The sequence below is a fragment of the Equus caballus genome, chromosome 3 (assembly GCF_041296265.1).
Source record: "Equus caballus isolate H_3958 breed thoroughbred chromosome 3, TB-T2T, whole genome shotgun sequence".
Lineage (NCBI taxonomy): Eukaryota > Metazoa > Chordata > Mammalia > Perissodactyla > Equidae > Equus > Equus caballus.
Genome location: NC_091686.1, coordinates 95,583,789 through 95,600,076, shown reverse-complemented (window position 1 = coordinate 95,600,076; position 16,288 = coordinate 95,583,789).

The following is a 16,288-nucleotide window of genomic DNA, read 5'->3' as shown; positions in this document are numbered from 1 at the left end:
TCAATTCCTAAAAGACTTTACACATGAGGCAATTTTAGTGCAGTGTATACTACTTCTTAAACATGGCACCAAGAGGAAGACTGGTCAAGGGTGATTGTTGAGGTGAATATATTTCCTTTTTCCTCTTATGGCCTCAAGGAAATCATGTCCTGAGGCCTTAACTAATCATCAGAGTGACCTTGGACCCCAAGGAGAAAGCAACCCCATTAAAAAGGTATAACATGCATTTGAGATTTAGATTTATTATACCTTCTCTATTTTCTCTTGAGAGAAATCTATTTAGAAATCATGAATAATTAAAATTAATTTTAAAAAGCATATTCTTACATCTGGTTGAAGTCTTCTCAATTTTTTGTTATTTCCTTGTAATTTACAATGAGCAGCTATCCTGGACCCTGGGAATTAGGAGCTCATGGCATATTTTAAGCTCTTAGGACTCACTAGAATTTCTGATAAGGGTAGTTGGTAGGGGTTTTTTAATTCTTTTTTTGTGTGTGATTTCCAACTGTAGTGGGAAAAGTGCCTACAAATTTTGCTGATGAGTCAGAAATTGCACACTTGCTGGTAACATCAGCGAGAAGCCAAGCACTGAGTGAACACTACTGAGTGCAAAATGATTTCTGTGAAAGAGGCCAAAACTATGGTTACTGGTTTTTCCTCCACCCTCTCCATTTGGTGAGAGATTACTTTTTAGTAACAGGCAAGGTTAGTCTGCCCAGTTTGTAGCCCACTGACAAATTTCGCTTTGCCTTTTCTTACAATTAGTACATTAGGCATGTTAAGCAGCTCTCGGGTTCTGTTTTATAATGGGAAGGGGGAAATTTCGCAGAACCTGCAGGCAAGCTGGGACAGCAGAGAGTCTTTTGAAACCATAACCTTTAACTTTAATGAGGAGTCTCTCTCCTCTGACTTTTTAACCATGCAATTGCGTTCTATCCAACAATGGAGGTGTCAGTCACGGTTCTTACATAGTCAACAATAAGAATCGCTTGATTTAGGCAGAAAAAGAATCTGTTAAGGACACTAGGTAGCCTTTGGCATCTCTAGGAGTTGGAAAACAAGGCTTGGAGGTTTTGTAGCCAAATATGAAATGCACTTTACCCAGGAGCGTGGCCCCAACAGAGATCCAGCACAACATCTCGGCAACACTAGGCCCTAGACACACCTTCAGAGCCCCCTCCTCTGCTGGTTCCGGCAGCCACATGTCTCTGGGACTGTCTTTGTCACAACAGATTCTTCCCAGGGTCTGCTTCTCCCTATCACACCTTCCAAATCTAAGACTTACATGTAAATCTCTGGTTGGCAGCACCTACAACACATGCTTATGCCATATCTGCAAAAAGCCTGGAAAAATTGTTTTCTAATATCTTCACCACAGGGACATAGTGACTCTTATATAGAAGAGGACTCGCCAAGGTAGGCATCTTCAAAGGTGCCAGACTGTCAAAATGAATGAGAAATGTCCACTCTCTTGGTTTCTTGGCAGAGCTGGAATATCAACCAACACTCTAGGTCAAGGAGAACAACAGCGTAGGGAAGGAATGGTGTGTTTTTGTTCAAGTCTTCTACTCCCATTGGCCCCTCACCACTTGTTCTTGACTTATTAGCTGAATGTCTGAGCAAATTACCCAAAATTTCTAGTCTAAATCATCCACCCACTGGAGTCCCGCTGATATCACTTTTGCCCTCTAATAGCTCATTTCCACATTCAATTGAGGTTTTTGCAACATAAATATGATGATGTTATTTCTGGGCATAAGATCCTCCAATGGCTTCCTACACACCTTAGCACAACTGCAAGATCCTATAGGAACTTGTCCCGGCCCAGATTCCTTTCAAGGCATGTAGGACCATCCTTCCCCTCATTAATTATTCCTCAGCCCCACTAACCCTCCAACACAGGCAAGTTTGTCTCTACTCAGGACCCCTGCACCTGCAGTTCTCCTACCTGTAACGTTCCCCCAAATCACTACATGGGTGGGTCCTTTACATCATTCAGGTCTTAGCTCAAATGCCACTTCCTCAGAAAGACCTTCCCTGACCGCTCTATCTAAATTGACACCACTCCCTAACTCTTTATACACTACCCTCTTTTTAAAATCATAGTTCTTATCAATACCTAGATGATCTTATTGATCGATTTATCAAACTGTTTATTTTCTGTTTGCTATACTAAAAAATGAGGCTTGTGTTCAATTTGGTACCCCAGTGCCTACAATTGTGCCTAGATAGTCAACAAGCCTTCATGCTGTGTCAAATTCCTGAGCTTCTGGCTCAACTCCTTCGACACTCTGCCTATTTCCAGGCTTCCCTGTCCCACTTCCTCGCACCCTAACTGAGTTCCCTGTCATGTGTTTGAGCAGATGGGACCTCCCACTTCCCCTGAGGCAGATGGCATCCTCCATGGCTAGTGTAGGCAGGCTATCAGTAGCCTGGGATTTGAGCACACGATCAGAGTGAATAGGGCTGTGGAGTTTGGAAGAAATTGAGTGGGAGACGGGGGAAGAATGATTGTAAATGTCAGGCAGGCCAGAAGTCAAGCAGGCAAAGATGTGACAAGGGTGGCTATGGATACAAAGTTGATAACAAAAGGTGGTAGACTTGCTGTCTGGCCAGGGCCTAAACTCAGCTGTCATTTCTTCCTGGATGAGCACAGCAGAGAGAAGCAGACAGGGCCAGGCATACAAACCAGGTGTCTCATCAAAGATCTGTTTCTTAGAGACACAAAGACGGCAGGATTAGCTAAAACATCCGTATGCTTGTTAATGCATCTTGTTAATACAGAGTCCCAAGAGCCAGGGTAACCCAAATGGAAGAGGGGCACATTTGGGCTTGAATTATCCCAGGGATGTCTGAGTTATCTGTGCTTTCTCACCTATAGCTTCAAAAGAAGGATGGCATCCTTTTTTCTTCAAGTAAAGTCCTATTTTAATTGTTTCCTCTTAACATTTTAGCTAAAGGGACCCTACTCCAAGTATACCTGCAAATGAGCGTGACCTCAAACAGAAGATAGGCATCCACTAAGAATCCCTACATCATTGACCTTGACCTGAATGTTATGATGAGTTAGGTAATAGTTTTTGATCTTAACTACTTTCCTTTTAATTATCTGAAATATCTAGACAATCACTTGCATTTCACTCTGCTAATGGAGAAATAGCCATGATGTTGTGAACTGTGGTTTGTATTAGTTATAACCCTTTGCAGTTGTATTAACCCAACCCAATCCCGTACAGAGGTCCAAATCTCCTACTAATCAAAGGACTTACCAGGGCCCAGGACTATTGAATGGCAGGCCATGAGAGAGCAGGCAGGGAAGTGTTCAAGTTCTTAGTTCTTTCACTCTCCTCTTGGTCCTCCTGACTTAAGGTTTTCACCTTGTCCCTCCAAACCATCCTTCCTCTCCCACTGATTGTTAGAGAAGTTTCTACCGTATCCCTCCTTTCTCCCAGCGGCAGTAATATCTAATCACTCCCAGTTGGGAGAGGAGGATGGACCTTCAGGTAAGATTCGTAGCTGTCACTTAGGTAGGAGGCTTGTTTGAACCATTGTTTCTACTTTGGTATGAGGTGGCGGAGGGAGAAAGTCCCTCCTGGATCAAGTGAGAGAGAAAAGAGGGAGATAAAAGCCCAGAAACAACCACATTATTGCTTGGAGACATAAAATTGACAAGGTTGCAATAACAGAAACCTTTTGAGATACTTAGACAAATAAGGGGGACTTCATTATAGAGGAAGGGTTTTCCATGGAACTGAAAGGCTGGGATGCAGGCAGGCCTCAAGAGTAACTGTGACTTAGGGATTCAAGCTCTGTCTGGACTCATTTTCTGCCTCTTGTCTCTTTTCTAAGTGTCTGCTGCATTTCTTTCCCTCTCTCTCACTCTTACTCTTCTCTCTTGCTTTCCAGATCTTTCTCTCCTTCTGGTGCTTACTGTAGTTCTTGACTCCACTCTGACTCTCTGTATAGACCAGCTTCCTCTGCTTCTCTGGTGCACATGGAAGAAACATGACCACTGATACCTTCTGGATTTACCTGTTACAGATCCAGCCATCCGAATTTCCAGGGAAAGAACTTTGACAAGTCTACTCTTGAACTGATCAATAGGGAGGGTGCTAAATTAATGTTATAGGAATATGGCAGTCAGAGCTAGTCCTGCAACCACGTGAAAGGTAGTCACAGAGTGGGAGAGCAAGGGATGAAAGATGAGTAGCACACATAATGAATATCTACTGTATAATTTACTTACAATGCATGGCACATTGTCTTCCTAATTTACATTTGCCTAGTGTATTTCATCTTACTTGAGAACAAAGAAGAGCACCAGACTCTTAGAAATATTTGCAAACGTATCTATCCATACGGTAGAGATCTTTTAGAAATCTCTATCAGCTACACTTAACTAAAGATAGGCTCCTGCTCTCATCATTTCAATTGTGAGAAATTTCTTGGTGCTCTGTGTGGTGGCCCACAAGATTAAATACTTTATTCTGTGCTTTTAACAGACAGAGAGCTTTCTTTACTTTCTATAATTTTAATGTCATTGAACCAGATGGGAGTAAAGGAATTAGAAAATAATGATGCATAAAGTAAATATCAATTGCTGCTCCTTATTTTTGTTTTTAGAGCTAAAATTTTAATTTCATTTTTTTTCCTCCCTCTGTTTGTCTTTCCTCAAGTTCCTGCTCCAATAGTCCATATCCTGTGATGACATGTATGCATTTCACAGTAAAAAGAAGACAGTAGGTGCTCAAATTCTTGCTGAAACAAACGGTGTTTATCTAACAGGAGCAAAGTATCATGTGACTGATTTTGCCATTTCTCCTCTGATGGAACAAGCAAGTAGGGAAGGAATAAAATTTTTAAGTATACATCAATATACTTGGGAAGTCCTTTATGGATATTTCTGGAGTATTATTCATTATTGTCTTTGCAACTCTGGGCTGTGAAGGTTTTTTTCTTTTTTCAGAATTAGCAGTAGGTGTGGTTCCCTTAGGGAAGTACTAAAAATATTCTGCTCTACATATGGCTTTCTTGGTGTTACTGCAGGTATTCATGCCTTTGCTAGATGCCATAGCCTGTCTGCTATTTTGAATATATTCCAAGATCATTTGCCAGGGATGGGCAATTCATTCTAGAAGCATTTATTAAGCACTTCCTCTATGCTGAGTGCTCTGTAATTCCAATAAATAAAACACTGAGATAAATGGTTACCATAAGGAAATGGTTTTGCTTTTCACTCCTAGTAGACATTCTACGTCTTTCCAAAAACCTTGACTATTAAGATAAGCTGGATAAATTTTAATTTATGGCTTATTCACTGTTCTTCTTTCCAAATGATTTGTGTTCCCCTATTCTTTCCAAAACCATAAGAGTTTTCAAAAATTGAAATCTGCTCCCATATCTTATTTTTTCTCATTTTAAAATAGCTTAAACTAAGATTTACATGTGCTAGTGGTAAGCGATTTTTTTTCCTGACTTTTTAACTGAAATTCTTACTGTTTTTCTCTGGCAGAGAAGAAAAGAAATATTTTTTATTGAAATTTTTTTTAAAACCTGAAGATTTAAAAAATAGGAATATTTCCTAAGAATAAGAACTGTTCTCTCTGTGTTTAGAGTTTTCTGTAAACCAGGTAGTGGAGTGTGGCCACTATCAGGTGAATTTGGTCACTATAACAAGCAGTACTGACAAAGGACACATACGAAGCTTTCTAGAGGGAAGAGGTCCTTTCTGTAAGAACTGAAATTAATGAAGATGTATGTCGAAGAGGAATGTGAAGGAAGTAGGGATTTGGATTTCTGGCAGCAAATATAGCCGTAAACTTTTGCTTCAAAGTCCATCTATAATGACAGAATCAGCAATGCCTTGAAAACACTATCAGCACTGCTTTTAATTTAACAACCTCTTCAGAATGTAAAAATGACTCAAGTGCATGTATAACTGTACTGCCTAATGAATTTCTGGAACGAAGGGGGTCTGCATTAAAGCATTTCTATGAAAACTCTCAATTCAGCAGAATACAAGGTTTACCTCCAGACTGACTAGGAAAGTTTTGACATATTCCACAACTCCATATCCATGAAGTACCATTTTGCTCTCTAAGAGATTTTGCACAAAATACTAATAGCATCTTTAGCACAGAGCTTTAAGATGTTGTGCGGCTACATTTCACAATCTTGATTTGCAAACAGAGATTCAGAAAGGTTAAGTGATTCCAGATTCTATTCTTTTCTGCCCTCATTAAGTTTGCAAGCCTCTGCCCAAGCCATATCTGGGAAGAAAACAAACTGTGACACAGATAACACTGTCCATCTGGGTCACCACACAGTTCTTAGTGATCCATCTGTACCGATACAAGAGATTCAGGTTGGCAAGACCGATTACTGTGCCACTGACACCTCGACTCACCTTGCTCTCCTCTTTTCTGAATTCCTGCTGTGTTCATCCTTGATTCACACATTGGGCTCTTAATCACTCGTGACTCTACACTGTTGCTTAATCATTTCATGTTCATTTATTCAACTGGCACACAATTATGAAACATTTACTGTGAAGAAAGCACTATTTGAAACTGGTGTGTGTATGTATGTATGTATGGGTTTTCTTTTTAATCTTACCCAATACCTCCATCTTATTCAAAAAGAAAGAAAGAATTTAAGGAAACTTGATTTTCTATTGCAGTGAGGAAAAATGGAGTCACTGCTCTCAGGAATTAAAACCTAAGAAAGAAGATAGGATTAATGTGGTGTTTGTTAAGACTCTCTCCACAAATATTCCAGTTGTTCTCTTTTCCTAGGTGTATGGTTGAGTTGAAATTGCTCACCATCTCTGAAAGCAGATGTGACCATGTGACTACTTTTGGCCAATGAAACATGAAGCGATAAAGTGTAACTTCCAGGTGGAAGTTTAAGGGCCAAGAGGCAATTAGCTGCATTCCTTTTGTCCTACCATAGTGATCATAGAAGTATATGATAAAGTAGAGCTTCCACCAGCCAGGGTCTCACAGTGTCCTCTAAGACACTCTCCCAATCTTCACTGAATATGTAACATGTGTGAGGGAATAAATTTTACAGCATTCAACCATTGTGATTTTTTTAACAACTTCATTGAGATATAATTTATATATCACAAAATTCTCCTCTCTAAAGTACACAGTTCAATGTTTTTTAGTGTATTTATAAAGTTGTGTAACCATCACCATACTATAATTATAGAACACTTTCATCAGAACAACATCATTTAGAAGATTCCATCAAAAAGAAATCTTGTACCCGTCAGCAGTCACTCCCCATTTCTCCCCCATGCTCCCAGCTTCAGGCAATCACTAATCTACTTCTGTCTCTATAAATTTACCTACTTTGGGCATTTCACATAAATTGACTTGTACAATGTGTGGTCATTTTCGACTGTTTTCTTTCACTAAGCATAATGTTTTGTAGGTTCACCCATGTTTTAGTTCCTCTCAGTAATATATTCCTTTTTATTGCTGAATACACTGTACGTATGTCACACATTTTGCTTATTCATTCATCATATGGTGGACACGTGGGTTGTTTCCACTTTTTGGCATTTATAAATAATGCTGTTACAAACATTTGTGTACAAGTTTTGTGCGGAAATATATTTTTGTTTCTCTTGGAATTTCTCTAGGAGTGAAATTGCTGGATTAAATGGTAATTGTGTTTAACAGTTTGAAGAACTGCCAAACTATTTTCCAAAGTGACTGCATTATTTTACATTCACATCAGCAATGTATGAAAGCCCCAATTTCTTCACATCATCCCAATAATTGCTGTTATTGGCTTTTTTTATTATAGTCATTCAAGTGGGTGTGCAATGGCATTTTACTGTGGTTTTGATTTTCATTTTCCTAATGAGTAATGATGTCGTGCATCCTTTCATATACTTATTCTTCATTTGTAAATCTTTTTCTTGGAAAAATGTCTACTTAATTCTTCGATCATTTTATAATTGGTATATATGTCTTATTACTGAGTTAAAAGAGGTCATTACATAATTGATATACATGTAGGTCCCTTATCAAATATATAATTTGCAAGGATTTTCTCCCAATCTATGAGTTTTCAATTTCCCGACTTGTTTGCGAGACAAAGATTTTTAATTTTGAAGTCCAATGTCTCAATTTTTTCTTGTATCACTTGTGCCTTTAATGTTGTATCTAAGAAACCATCGCCTAAGCCAAGGTTACAAAGATTTGCTCCTATGGCTTTTTGTAACAATTTTATAGTTTTAGCTCTTATTTTTAGATTTATGATCCATTTCAAGTACATTTTTATGTATGGTGTAAGGTAGGGGTCCAAATTCATTCTTTTGCATGTTGATATCCAATTGTCTCAGAATCATTTGTTGAAAAGATTCTTATTTCTCTCATTGAATTATCTTGGCACCTTTGTAAAAAAAAAAAAAAGCAATTAACCATAAACATATGGGTTTATTTCTGGTCTCCTAATTCTGTTCTTCCAATTCTATTGTACATTGTCTATTCTATGCCAGTACCATACTGTATTAGCTACTGTAGCTTTGTAATAAGTTTTGAAATCTGGTAGTGTAAGTCCTTCAACCTTGCCATTATTTTTTTAGGATTGATTTGGCTAGTCTAGGTTTGTGCATTTCTGTGAATTTTAGGGTCAGCTTGTCAATGTCTGCCCCCCAAAAAAGCCCAAGTACTTTGGGGAGTATTGCCATCTTAACAATACTGAGTCTTCTGATCTATGAACATAGGATGTCTTTTCATTTATTTAGATCTTTAATTTTTCTTAACAGTTTTGTAGTTTTTTATGTATAAGTCCTGCAATTCTTTTGCTAAGTTTATTTTTAATGTTTTAGTCTTTTGGATGCTATTGTGAATGAAACTGTTTTCTTAATTTCTTTCTTGTGTTTTTTATTGCTAATGTATAGAAGTGCAATTGATTTCTGTATATTGATCTTATATCCTGAAACCTTGTTGGAATTCATATTATTCCAAATTTTTTTAGTGGGTTCCTAGAGATTTTCTACATAGAAGATCATGTTGTCTGCAAACAAAGATGGTTTTACTTCTTCCTTTACAATTTAATGTCTTTTATTTCTTTTTGTTTGCTATTGTCATGTCTAGAACCTCTGGTACAATATTGATAAAAAGAATCCCTGAGAATTTGAGGTTGGCTGTTATTTCAACATGACCTTCCCTTTATATCAATAATGCAAATATTAGAAGGAACAAAATAGAGATAGATTCCATCTAGTTGGCAAAATCAGGGAAGGATTTTCTAAGAGTAACCTGGACAGGATAAGCCTTGAAGGATGGAAGCAAAACCATTCAATATGAAAAACACACAATATTGAGTTTTATACTTTGACTTAGAGTAAATCTGCAAAGGAAGAGTGGAGAGAAGACAAGAAAGACAAGTTAGGAACAGAATATTTGTGAAAAGCTATAGTGGAGAATTGAGAATGGAGATAGAAAGATCAATTAGGAGGCTCTTGGAAAAGCCTAGGGAGGAAACAGCAAGTGCCAGAGCAAGAAGTAGTTAGTTCTGCCTGTTCCCGGATCCTTCCTGTGCTCACATTTAGAGCTTCAACAGTACCTGCATTCTATTTACCCAGGCTATGATGCTAGAGGATATTTACTAAGCTACTGAGCATGACTCCAATACTGAGCCTTATTCCTGGCTCTATTTTGACCTTTGACCCCAATATTAGGAAGAGTATGGTTTTCCCAATTTCAAATTGCAAGATTGCTTTTGAGATTCTGTGATATCCTTTCCTGCCTTGCCAGAGGCCCAAGAATTGATGTGCTTTTCTCGCCTTTTTCACATTGCTATAGTTCATTCCTTACCTAGATTTTCTCATCTCGGTTAGACTGACTATAGAGTAAAACCCAATGTCCTCATCTCCTACTAGTAGCCCTGCAACCCTTGTACCCATCCACACAAACAAGACACAAAGGGCCAAAATTTCTCAAATGGAACTTTGTTTGTTGATTGGATTGTTTGATTTTGTTTGTTTTGACTAGACGCTATGGATATAAACAAGAAATAACAAGAACTGCAAAGTTTTTAAAATCCAACATAGTCTTGCTGTCATGATCCCCTTTTGAATCAATAACTCTGAGTCTAGGTGAGCTTCTCTTCTAACAATAATTATCATTACTAAATACAAGACACTGTGTGAGATCCTTTAACATGTTTCCCACTCACCACTGCAAAGTAGGCATCTTATGTCTATTTCACAGAGAAGGACACTAAGGCTTAGAGAAGAGGTTTGCTAGGCTATGGCCTCAATTAGTAAGTGTTGGAGCCAGTGTTGGAACCTACATTTATCAATTTGTCTCTAAAACCCACATCCTGCTATCACAGCCTACTGCCTTTTTGCATAGAGCTCATCAAACCCCTTTTTGATTCCCGCTCTCGTATTGTTGGTCATTGTGACCCTCTGCTTCCATGCAGCCCTTTTTTCTAATGTCTTTTCAGGTACGTACTTGTCTTGTTGGGTTTATTTGTGTTTGAGAAACCTCTAAATTGATTGACGGTCATTTCATTAAACTCTCATCCCACACAGGCACCATCTTTTTGGAGTCTCGACTAGATTGGACTTCCTGAGAACAGAGTTTGTCTTTGAAACAAAGAAGTGTGTAACACATGTTTGACGAATAAATGGAAAAATAAATGGATGAATATATGAATGGACAAGTTTAATAACTCATTCTTGCAAGTGGCCTTTGCCCTGTTTAGATGTAATGTCACCCGTTAGCAGAAAGAATATGGAGTCTGCCATGGAGATTGAATCCCAGCTTTACTGCTTACAAGCTCTGTGAGGATAGATATATTACTTAACCTCTCTAAGTCTCAGATTAGTCATTTGTAAAATGAGTAATAATATCATATAGCATATGGAAGGCCATATGAGATAATGAAGATAATGAATGCAATACAGAGTAAACATTCATTGAGTATTACTTCCCTTTCCTTCCCTTTAAGACAAATGTTGCAACCTGAATTTCCTCCTAGTTTCCTTGTCTCGAGCTAGTTCTCCCTTGCCTGGGTAATTGTCTTGGTATGCTACCTAGCTTCTAGAGATGGAGTACATCATAATGTTTGAAACTCATATTCTGGATCCAGGCCACTCGCATTAAAGTCCAGGCCCCACTGCATCCTAACTGTGTGATCTAGGCAAGTACCTTGGTATTACCTTGCCTCAGTCTCCCCATGTGAAAAATGGGAATAATAATAGTGCCTTTTATTAAATAACTTTATGTCTGTATATAAAGCTCATAGGACCATATCTAGCCCAATGAAAGATATTTAAATGTTTCTTATTATTGTTATTGATATTATTATTGCTATCACTACTTTAGGCTCTTAAGTAAAAGAGCCCTACAGTGTTCTTCTTGGAGGTGGGATTCTAACTACTTCCTACTCAACTAGGTAGCAATCTCTGCCTATTTCACCTGCAGTTGATCTCCACCTACTGAATGTTTACTACTGGATATCACAAGTGCCAGCTGTCTCTCTGTCTAAACTCTCTAAGTTGTTTGCTGTGGAAAATTGCCCCCAAGTACTTGCAATATCCTGAAGTTAGTCTGTCTCAACTTCAGGATCTATTTATTCTTTGTCTATCCATTTTGAGATATATAGATTCTATTGTTCCAAATTATTGTTCTATTATTCTATTGTTCAAAATTGTTCAATTATTCTATTGTTCCAAATCCAGTGATCCACTAGATCACTGAGTGGTGTGTGTGTGTGTGTGTGTGTGTTACACATCACCTCTGCTGTCACATGTTTTCTGACTCACTGCTGTGAGCAGTCATGTCTCATTTCCAGATAGCAGCCCTTCCTCTTGTCATTCATTGTCTCTAATCTGCTGTGGTTTTACCAACCAGGAAAACCCAGATTGTTTGAATTTTGTATACAGTAAGTGTGAAGAGACCCTAACAGAGATCCTCTGGGGATCTCCCATGAGTCAAGGGAGTGAGTGTCAGTGTGTGAACTTTGTAACACATAGTCTAGATGCTTAGGGGATTCTTTTTAGCTCACTTTCTTATTCTTGGTCGTGGTCCAGGAGAGGTGAACTTTACCAGGCATCTGAGTCTTAGAGAGGTGGAGCATCATTATTCTAATTTTAATACCAGGAATGCAAAAAGCATTTAATTTATCTCTTATTCTTAGCATCCAAATGTTCTGGGCCATATAAGAGCAGAGGACGTATACTATACGTTTGCTAGGGAGAGGTGTGTAAGAGTTTCACAATCTAACCTCTGAATCTCCTTCAAGTGTTTAGAGAATTCTGCACAACCTGAGTTTAGATGCAGGACAGATCAGTCATTCTCCTTGGCTTCCTGGCCCCAGAAGCCAGAGTGAAGAACCATACAGGGCAATAGTGATGGCAACGTCTAGTGCCCAGTGGCAATAGTGCCACTGGTGGTATCCAGTGAATGGCACTGGTGGTGGCAGGGGTGCACTGCAGAGTTCAGGCTTCAGCAGCAGCAGTTGTCAATCCCATCCTAGATGTCCATTCCTGCGACACTTTATGTGTGGATCCAATGAGCTGACCTCTTATGATATGCTCCCATTTTCCAAGACTGGTTCTCCAGGCCTCCCAACAATACTGTTACTATCCAACAATTTTCCAGTAAATTGCTTACATGTTTAAGGCAATAAGCACCAGTTCTATTGTTTTCAGCCAAGAACCCTGTGTAGAACAGATGAGTGATTTCTTATTTTTCTATCTAAATCATACATAAACTATCAAAAGATAGTTTAGCCATATATTGGATTATGGTCAGCAAATTTTATTGTCACATCCGTACTAAGACAATTACTAAGAGAAGGTGGCAAAATTCTATTTTGACTTACCACTTCCTATTTAGTTTTAGTCCTCTGAGTATAGGAAAAGCTAGCAAGTAGTGTTAAAGTCATTTTTAAAAATCACTTTTCCCCCCTATGTTTTCTTCTAGGAGTTTTACGGCTTAAGTCTTTAATCCATTTTGAGTTGATTTTTGTGTATGGTGTAACATAAGTGACAAATTTCATTCCTCTGCATAGGCATATCTAGTTTTCATAACAACATTTGTTGAAGAGACACTCCTTTCCCCATTTTGTATTCTTGGCACCCTTGTTGAAGATTAGTTGACTGTATGTGCATGGGTTTATTTCTGGGCTCTGTATTCTATTCTGTTGGTAAATGTGTCTGGTTTTATGCCAATACCAGACAGTTTTGATTACTGTAGCTTTGTAATATAATTTGAAATCAGGAAGTGTGATACCTCCAGTTTTCTTCTTCTTGCTCAAGATTGCTTCTGCTATTTGGTATTTTGTGTTTCTATATGAATTTTAGGATTGTCTTCTCTTTTGGTCTTGGCAATGATTTTTTTGGATATGACACCAAAAGTACTGGCAACAAAAGCAAAAATAAATGAGTGACATTACATCAAACTAAAAGGCTTCTGCCTAGCAAAGGAAACCATCAACAAACCTAGAGAATGGGAGAAAAATATTTGTAAACTGTACATCTGATAAGAGGTTAATATCCAAAATATATAAGGAACTCATAAAACTTAATAGCCAAAACCCAAATAACCTGATTAAAACATGGCAAAGGAACTGCATAGATACGTCTCCAAAGAAGACATATAGATGGCCGACAGGTATATGAAAAGATGCTCTACATCACTAATCATCAGGGAAATGCAAATCAAAACCACAATGAGATGTCACCTCACCCCTATTAGGAAGGATATCATTTAAAAAACAAAAGAAAACAAGTGATGGCAAGGATGTGGAAAAAAGAGTACACTTGCCGTTGCACACTGTACACTATTGGTGGGAATGTATATTGGTACAGCCTTTATGGAAAACTGTATGGAGTTTCCTCAAAAAATTAAAAATAGAACTACCATATAATCCAGCTATCCCACTTCTTGGCATATATCCAAAGGGCTTGAAATCAGGATCTTGAAGAGATACCTGCATTACAATGTTTATTGCAACACTATTCGTAATGGCCAAGATATGGAAACAACATAAATGTCCATGAATGGATGAATGGATTTAAAAAATGTGCTATATACATATACTGGAATATTATGCAGCCTTAAAAAAAAAGAAAACAAATCCTACTATTTGTGATAACATGGACAGACCTAGAAGACATTATGTTAAGTTAAATAAGCCAGACACAGAAAGATAAACACAGTCATGCATCACTTAATAACGGGGATGCATTCTGAGAAATGCATCATTAGGCAATTTCATCGTGTGAACATCATAGGGTATACTTACACAAACCTAGATGGTATAGCCTACTACATACCTGGGCTCTATGGTACTAATCTTACTGGACCACTGTTATATATACACTGACCACAACATCATTATGCATACAGTATGATGTCACTTATCTACGGAATCTAAAATAGTCAGACTCATAGAAGCAGAGAGTAGAATGGTGGTTGTCAGGGGCTAGGGGAAATGGGGAGAGGATGGTCAAAAAGTACAAGGTTTCAGTTATGCAAGATAAATAAGTTCTGGAGACCTACTATATGGCATGGTATCTATGGCTAATAATACTGTATTGTATGCTTAAAATTTTCTAAGAGGGTAGATCTTATTAAGTGTTTTACCACACACACAAACACATACATACACACACACAATAATAATAAAGGGGGCAGAAAAGTGATGGATATCCTTCATGGATGGATGGACCTTGGAGGTGACGAATATATCTATGACCTTGAAGGTGGTGATGGTTTCATGGTGTAACCCTATCCCCAAGCTCATTGAGTTGTACATGAAACATATACAGCTTTTTACATGTCAACCATACCTCAATAAAGTGGTTTTAAAATCACTTTTTTAAATGAAAGGAAAGAATTACGGAAGTCTTTCTAAGGAAAGGTCCATTTGGAGGACCACCATGATCTCCTCACTAATTTGAAGCATATAGCAATTATTTTCTGGTATGGGGGACAAAGGGAACCTAGATAATTTTTTGCTACTTCCTAAGGCAATCTACAACAGTTCGACTTTAGTACCCATCTTGAGGTATGGTAACTTCCTAGAAGAGTGGAGAGATCCACAGGCAAATATCAACTCCAAATGACCATAAATGTGTTTATTTGACCACTTTGTTGTCCATTAACTCCTAAAAAAATTTTCAAGTAAGAGATAGTCAGTCTTCCCATGATGCCTGAGCTGTGGATTGGCCACATAATGCATCACAAGTATTAAAAACCAAAGAAATATGTGCGAGTGTGTGTACGCACACATGAGAGAGGGACAGAAGAAGAATATTCATAATGCTGAGAGAGAACCAGAGAGGAAACATGGAAAAACAATAATGTCCTTTTACCAAAGGAAATTTTCAATTCCAGGTTCCAGTTTTTCTTGAGATTCAATTCTACTTCTGCCCTTGTGTTCTGTAATAAAATCCTATATTCTTAAAAGAAATGCCTTGTTGGTTTCAGTTATTTACTACTAAAAATCTTGACTAATGCAGAATTAGATCTATATTTAGTGTCTTTGAAAATGTTACACACAAATTTTTTTTTTTGAGGAAGATTAGCCTTGAGCTAACATCTGCCACCAATCTTCTTCTTTTTTGGCTGAGGAAGATTGGCCCTGAGCTAACATCCGTGCCCACCTTCCTTTATTTTATATGTGGGACACCTGCCACAGCATAGTCCGACAAGCAGTACATAGTCCACATCCAGGATCCGAACTGGCAAACCCCAGGCCACCAAGGCGGATGTGTGTGAACTTAACCACTGCGCCACCAGGCTAGCCCCACAATTATATTTTTAGAATAAAAATATATTATAAATACATATAAACAAAAATATTAATGTAATATATATATTTTTATTTTAAAAAACTACACTATATTTATCTTGAGGGAAAGAAAATAAGTCTCCTAAGCTTTAAATTTGCTCCAAATGATAGTAGAATGATCTTCCCATACTTATCAAGAAGTGACAGGAATTGAGAATTTAAAACCTGTTTTTGAATGATTTGATTTGTAAATATTTTTCAAAACTTCAAAGCAATCATAAATGCTGCCTATTGTCTACCTGGAACTAAATGTAAGTAACTTGTTGATTTCTCCCTATTGTTTTCTAAATTTAGACAATAGGATAATTTACATTCTTGAGAGGTGAACCAAGAAGATGCAGAGAGCAACTCTGTAATTCAGGCTAAAGGGGCCGTTATTTTGTGAAGAAATAAATTTTACCAAATAACAAATATAAAGCAGAACTGTAAGAGTGGAGACAAAATGGGAAGAGGCAAA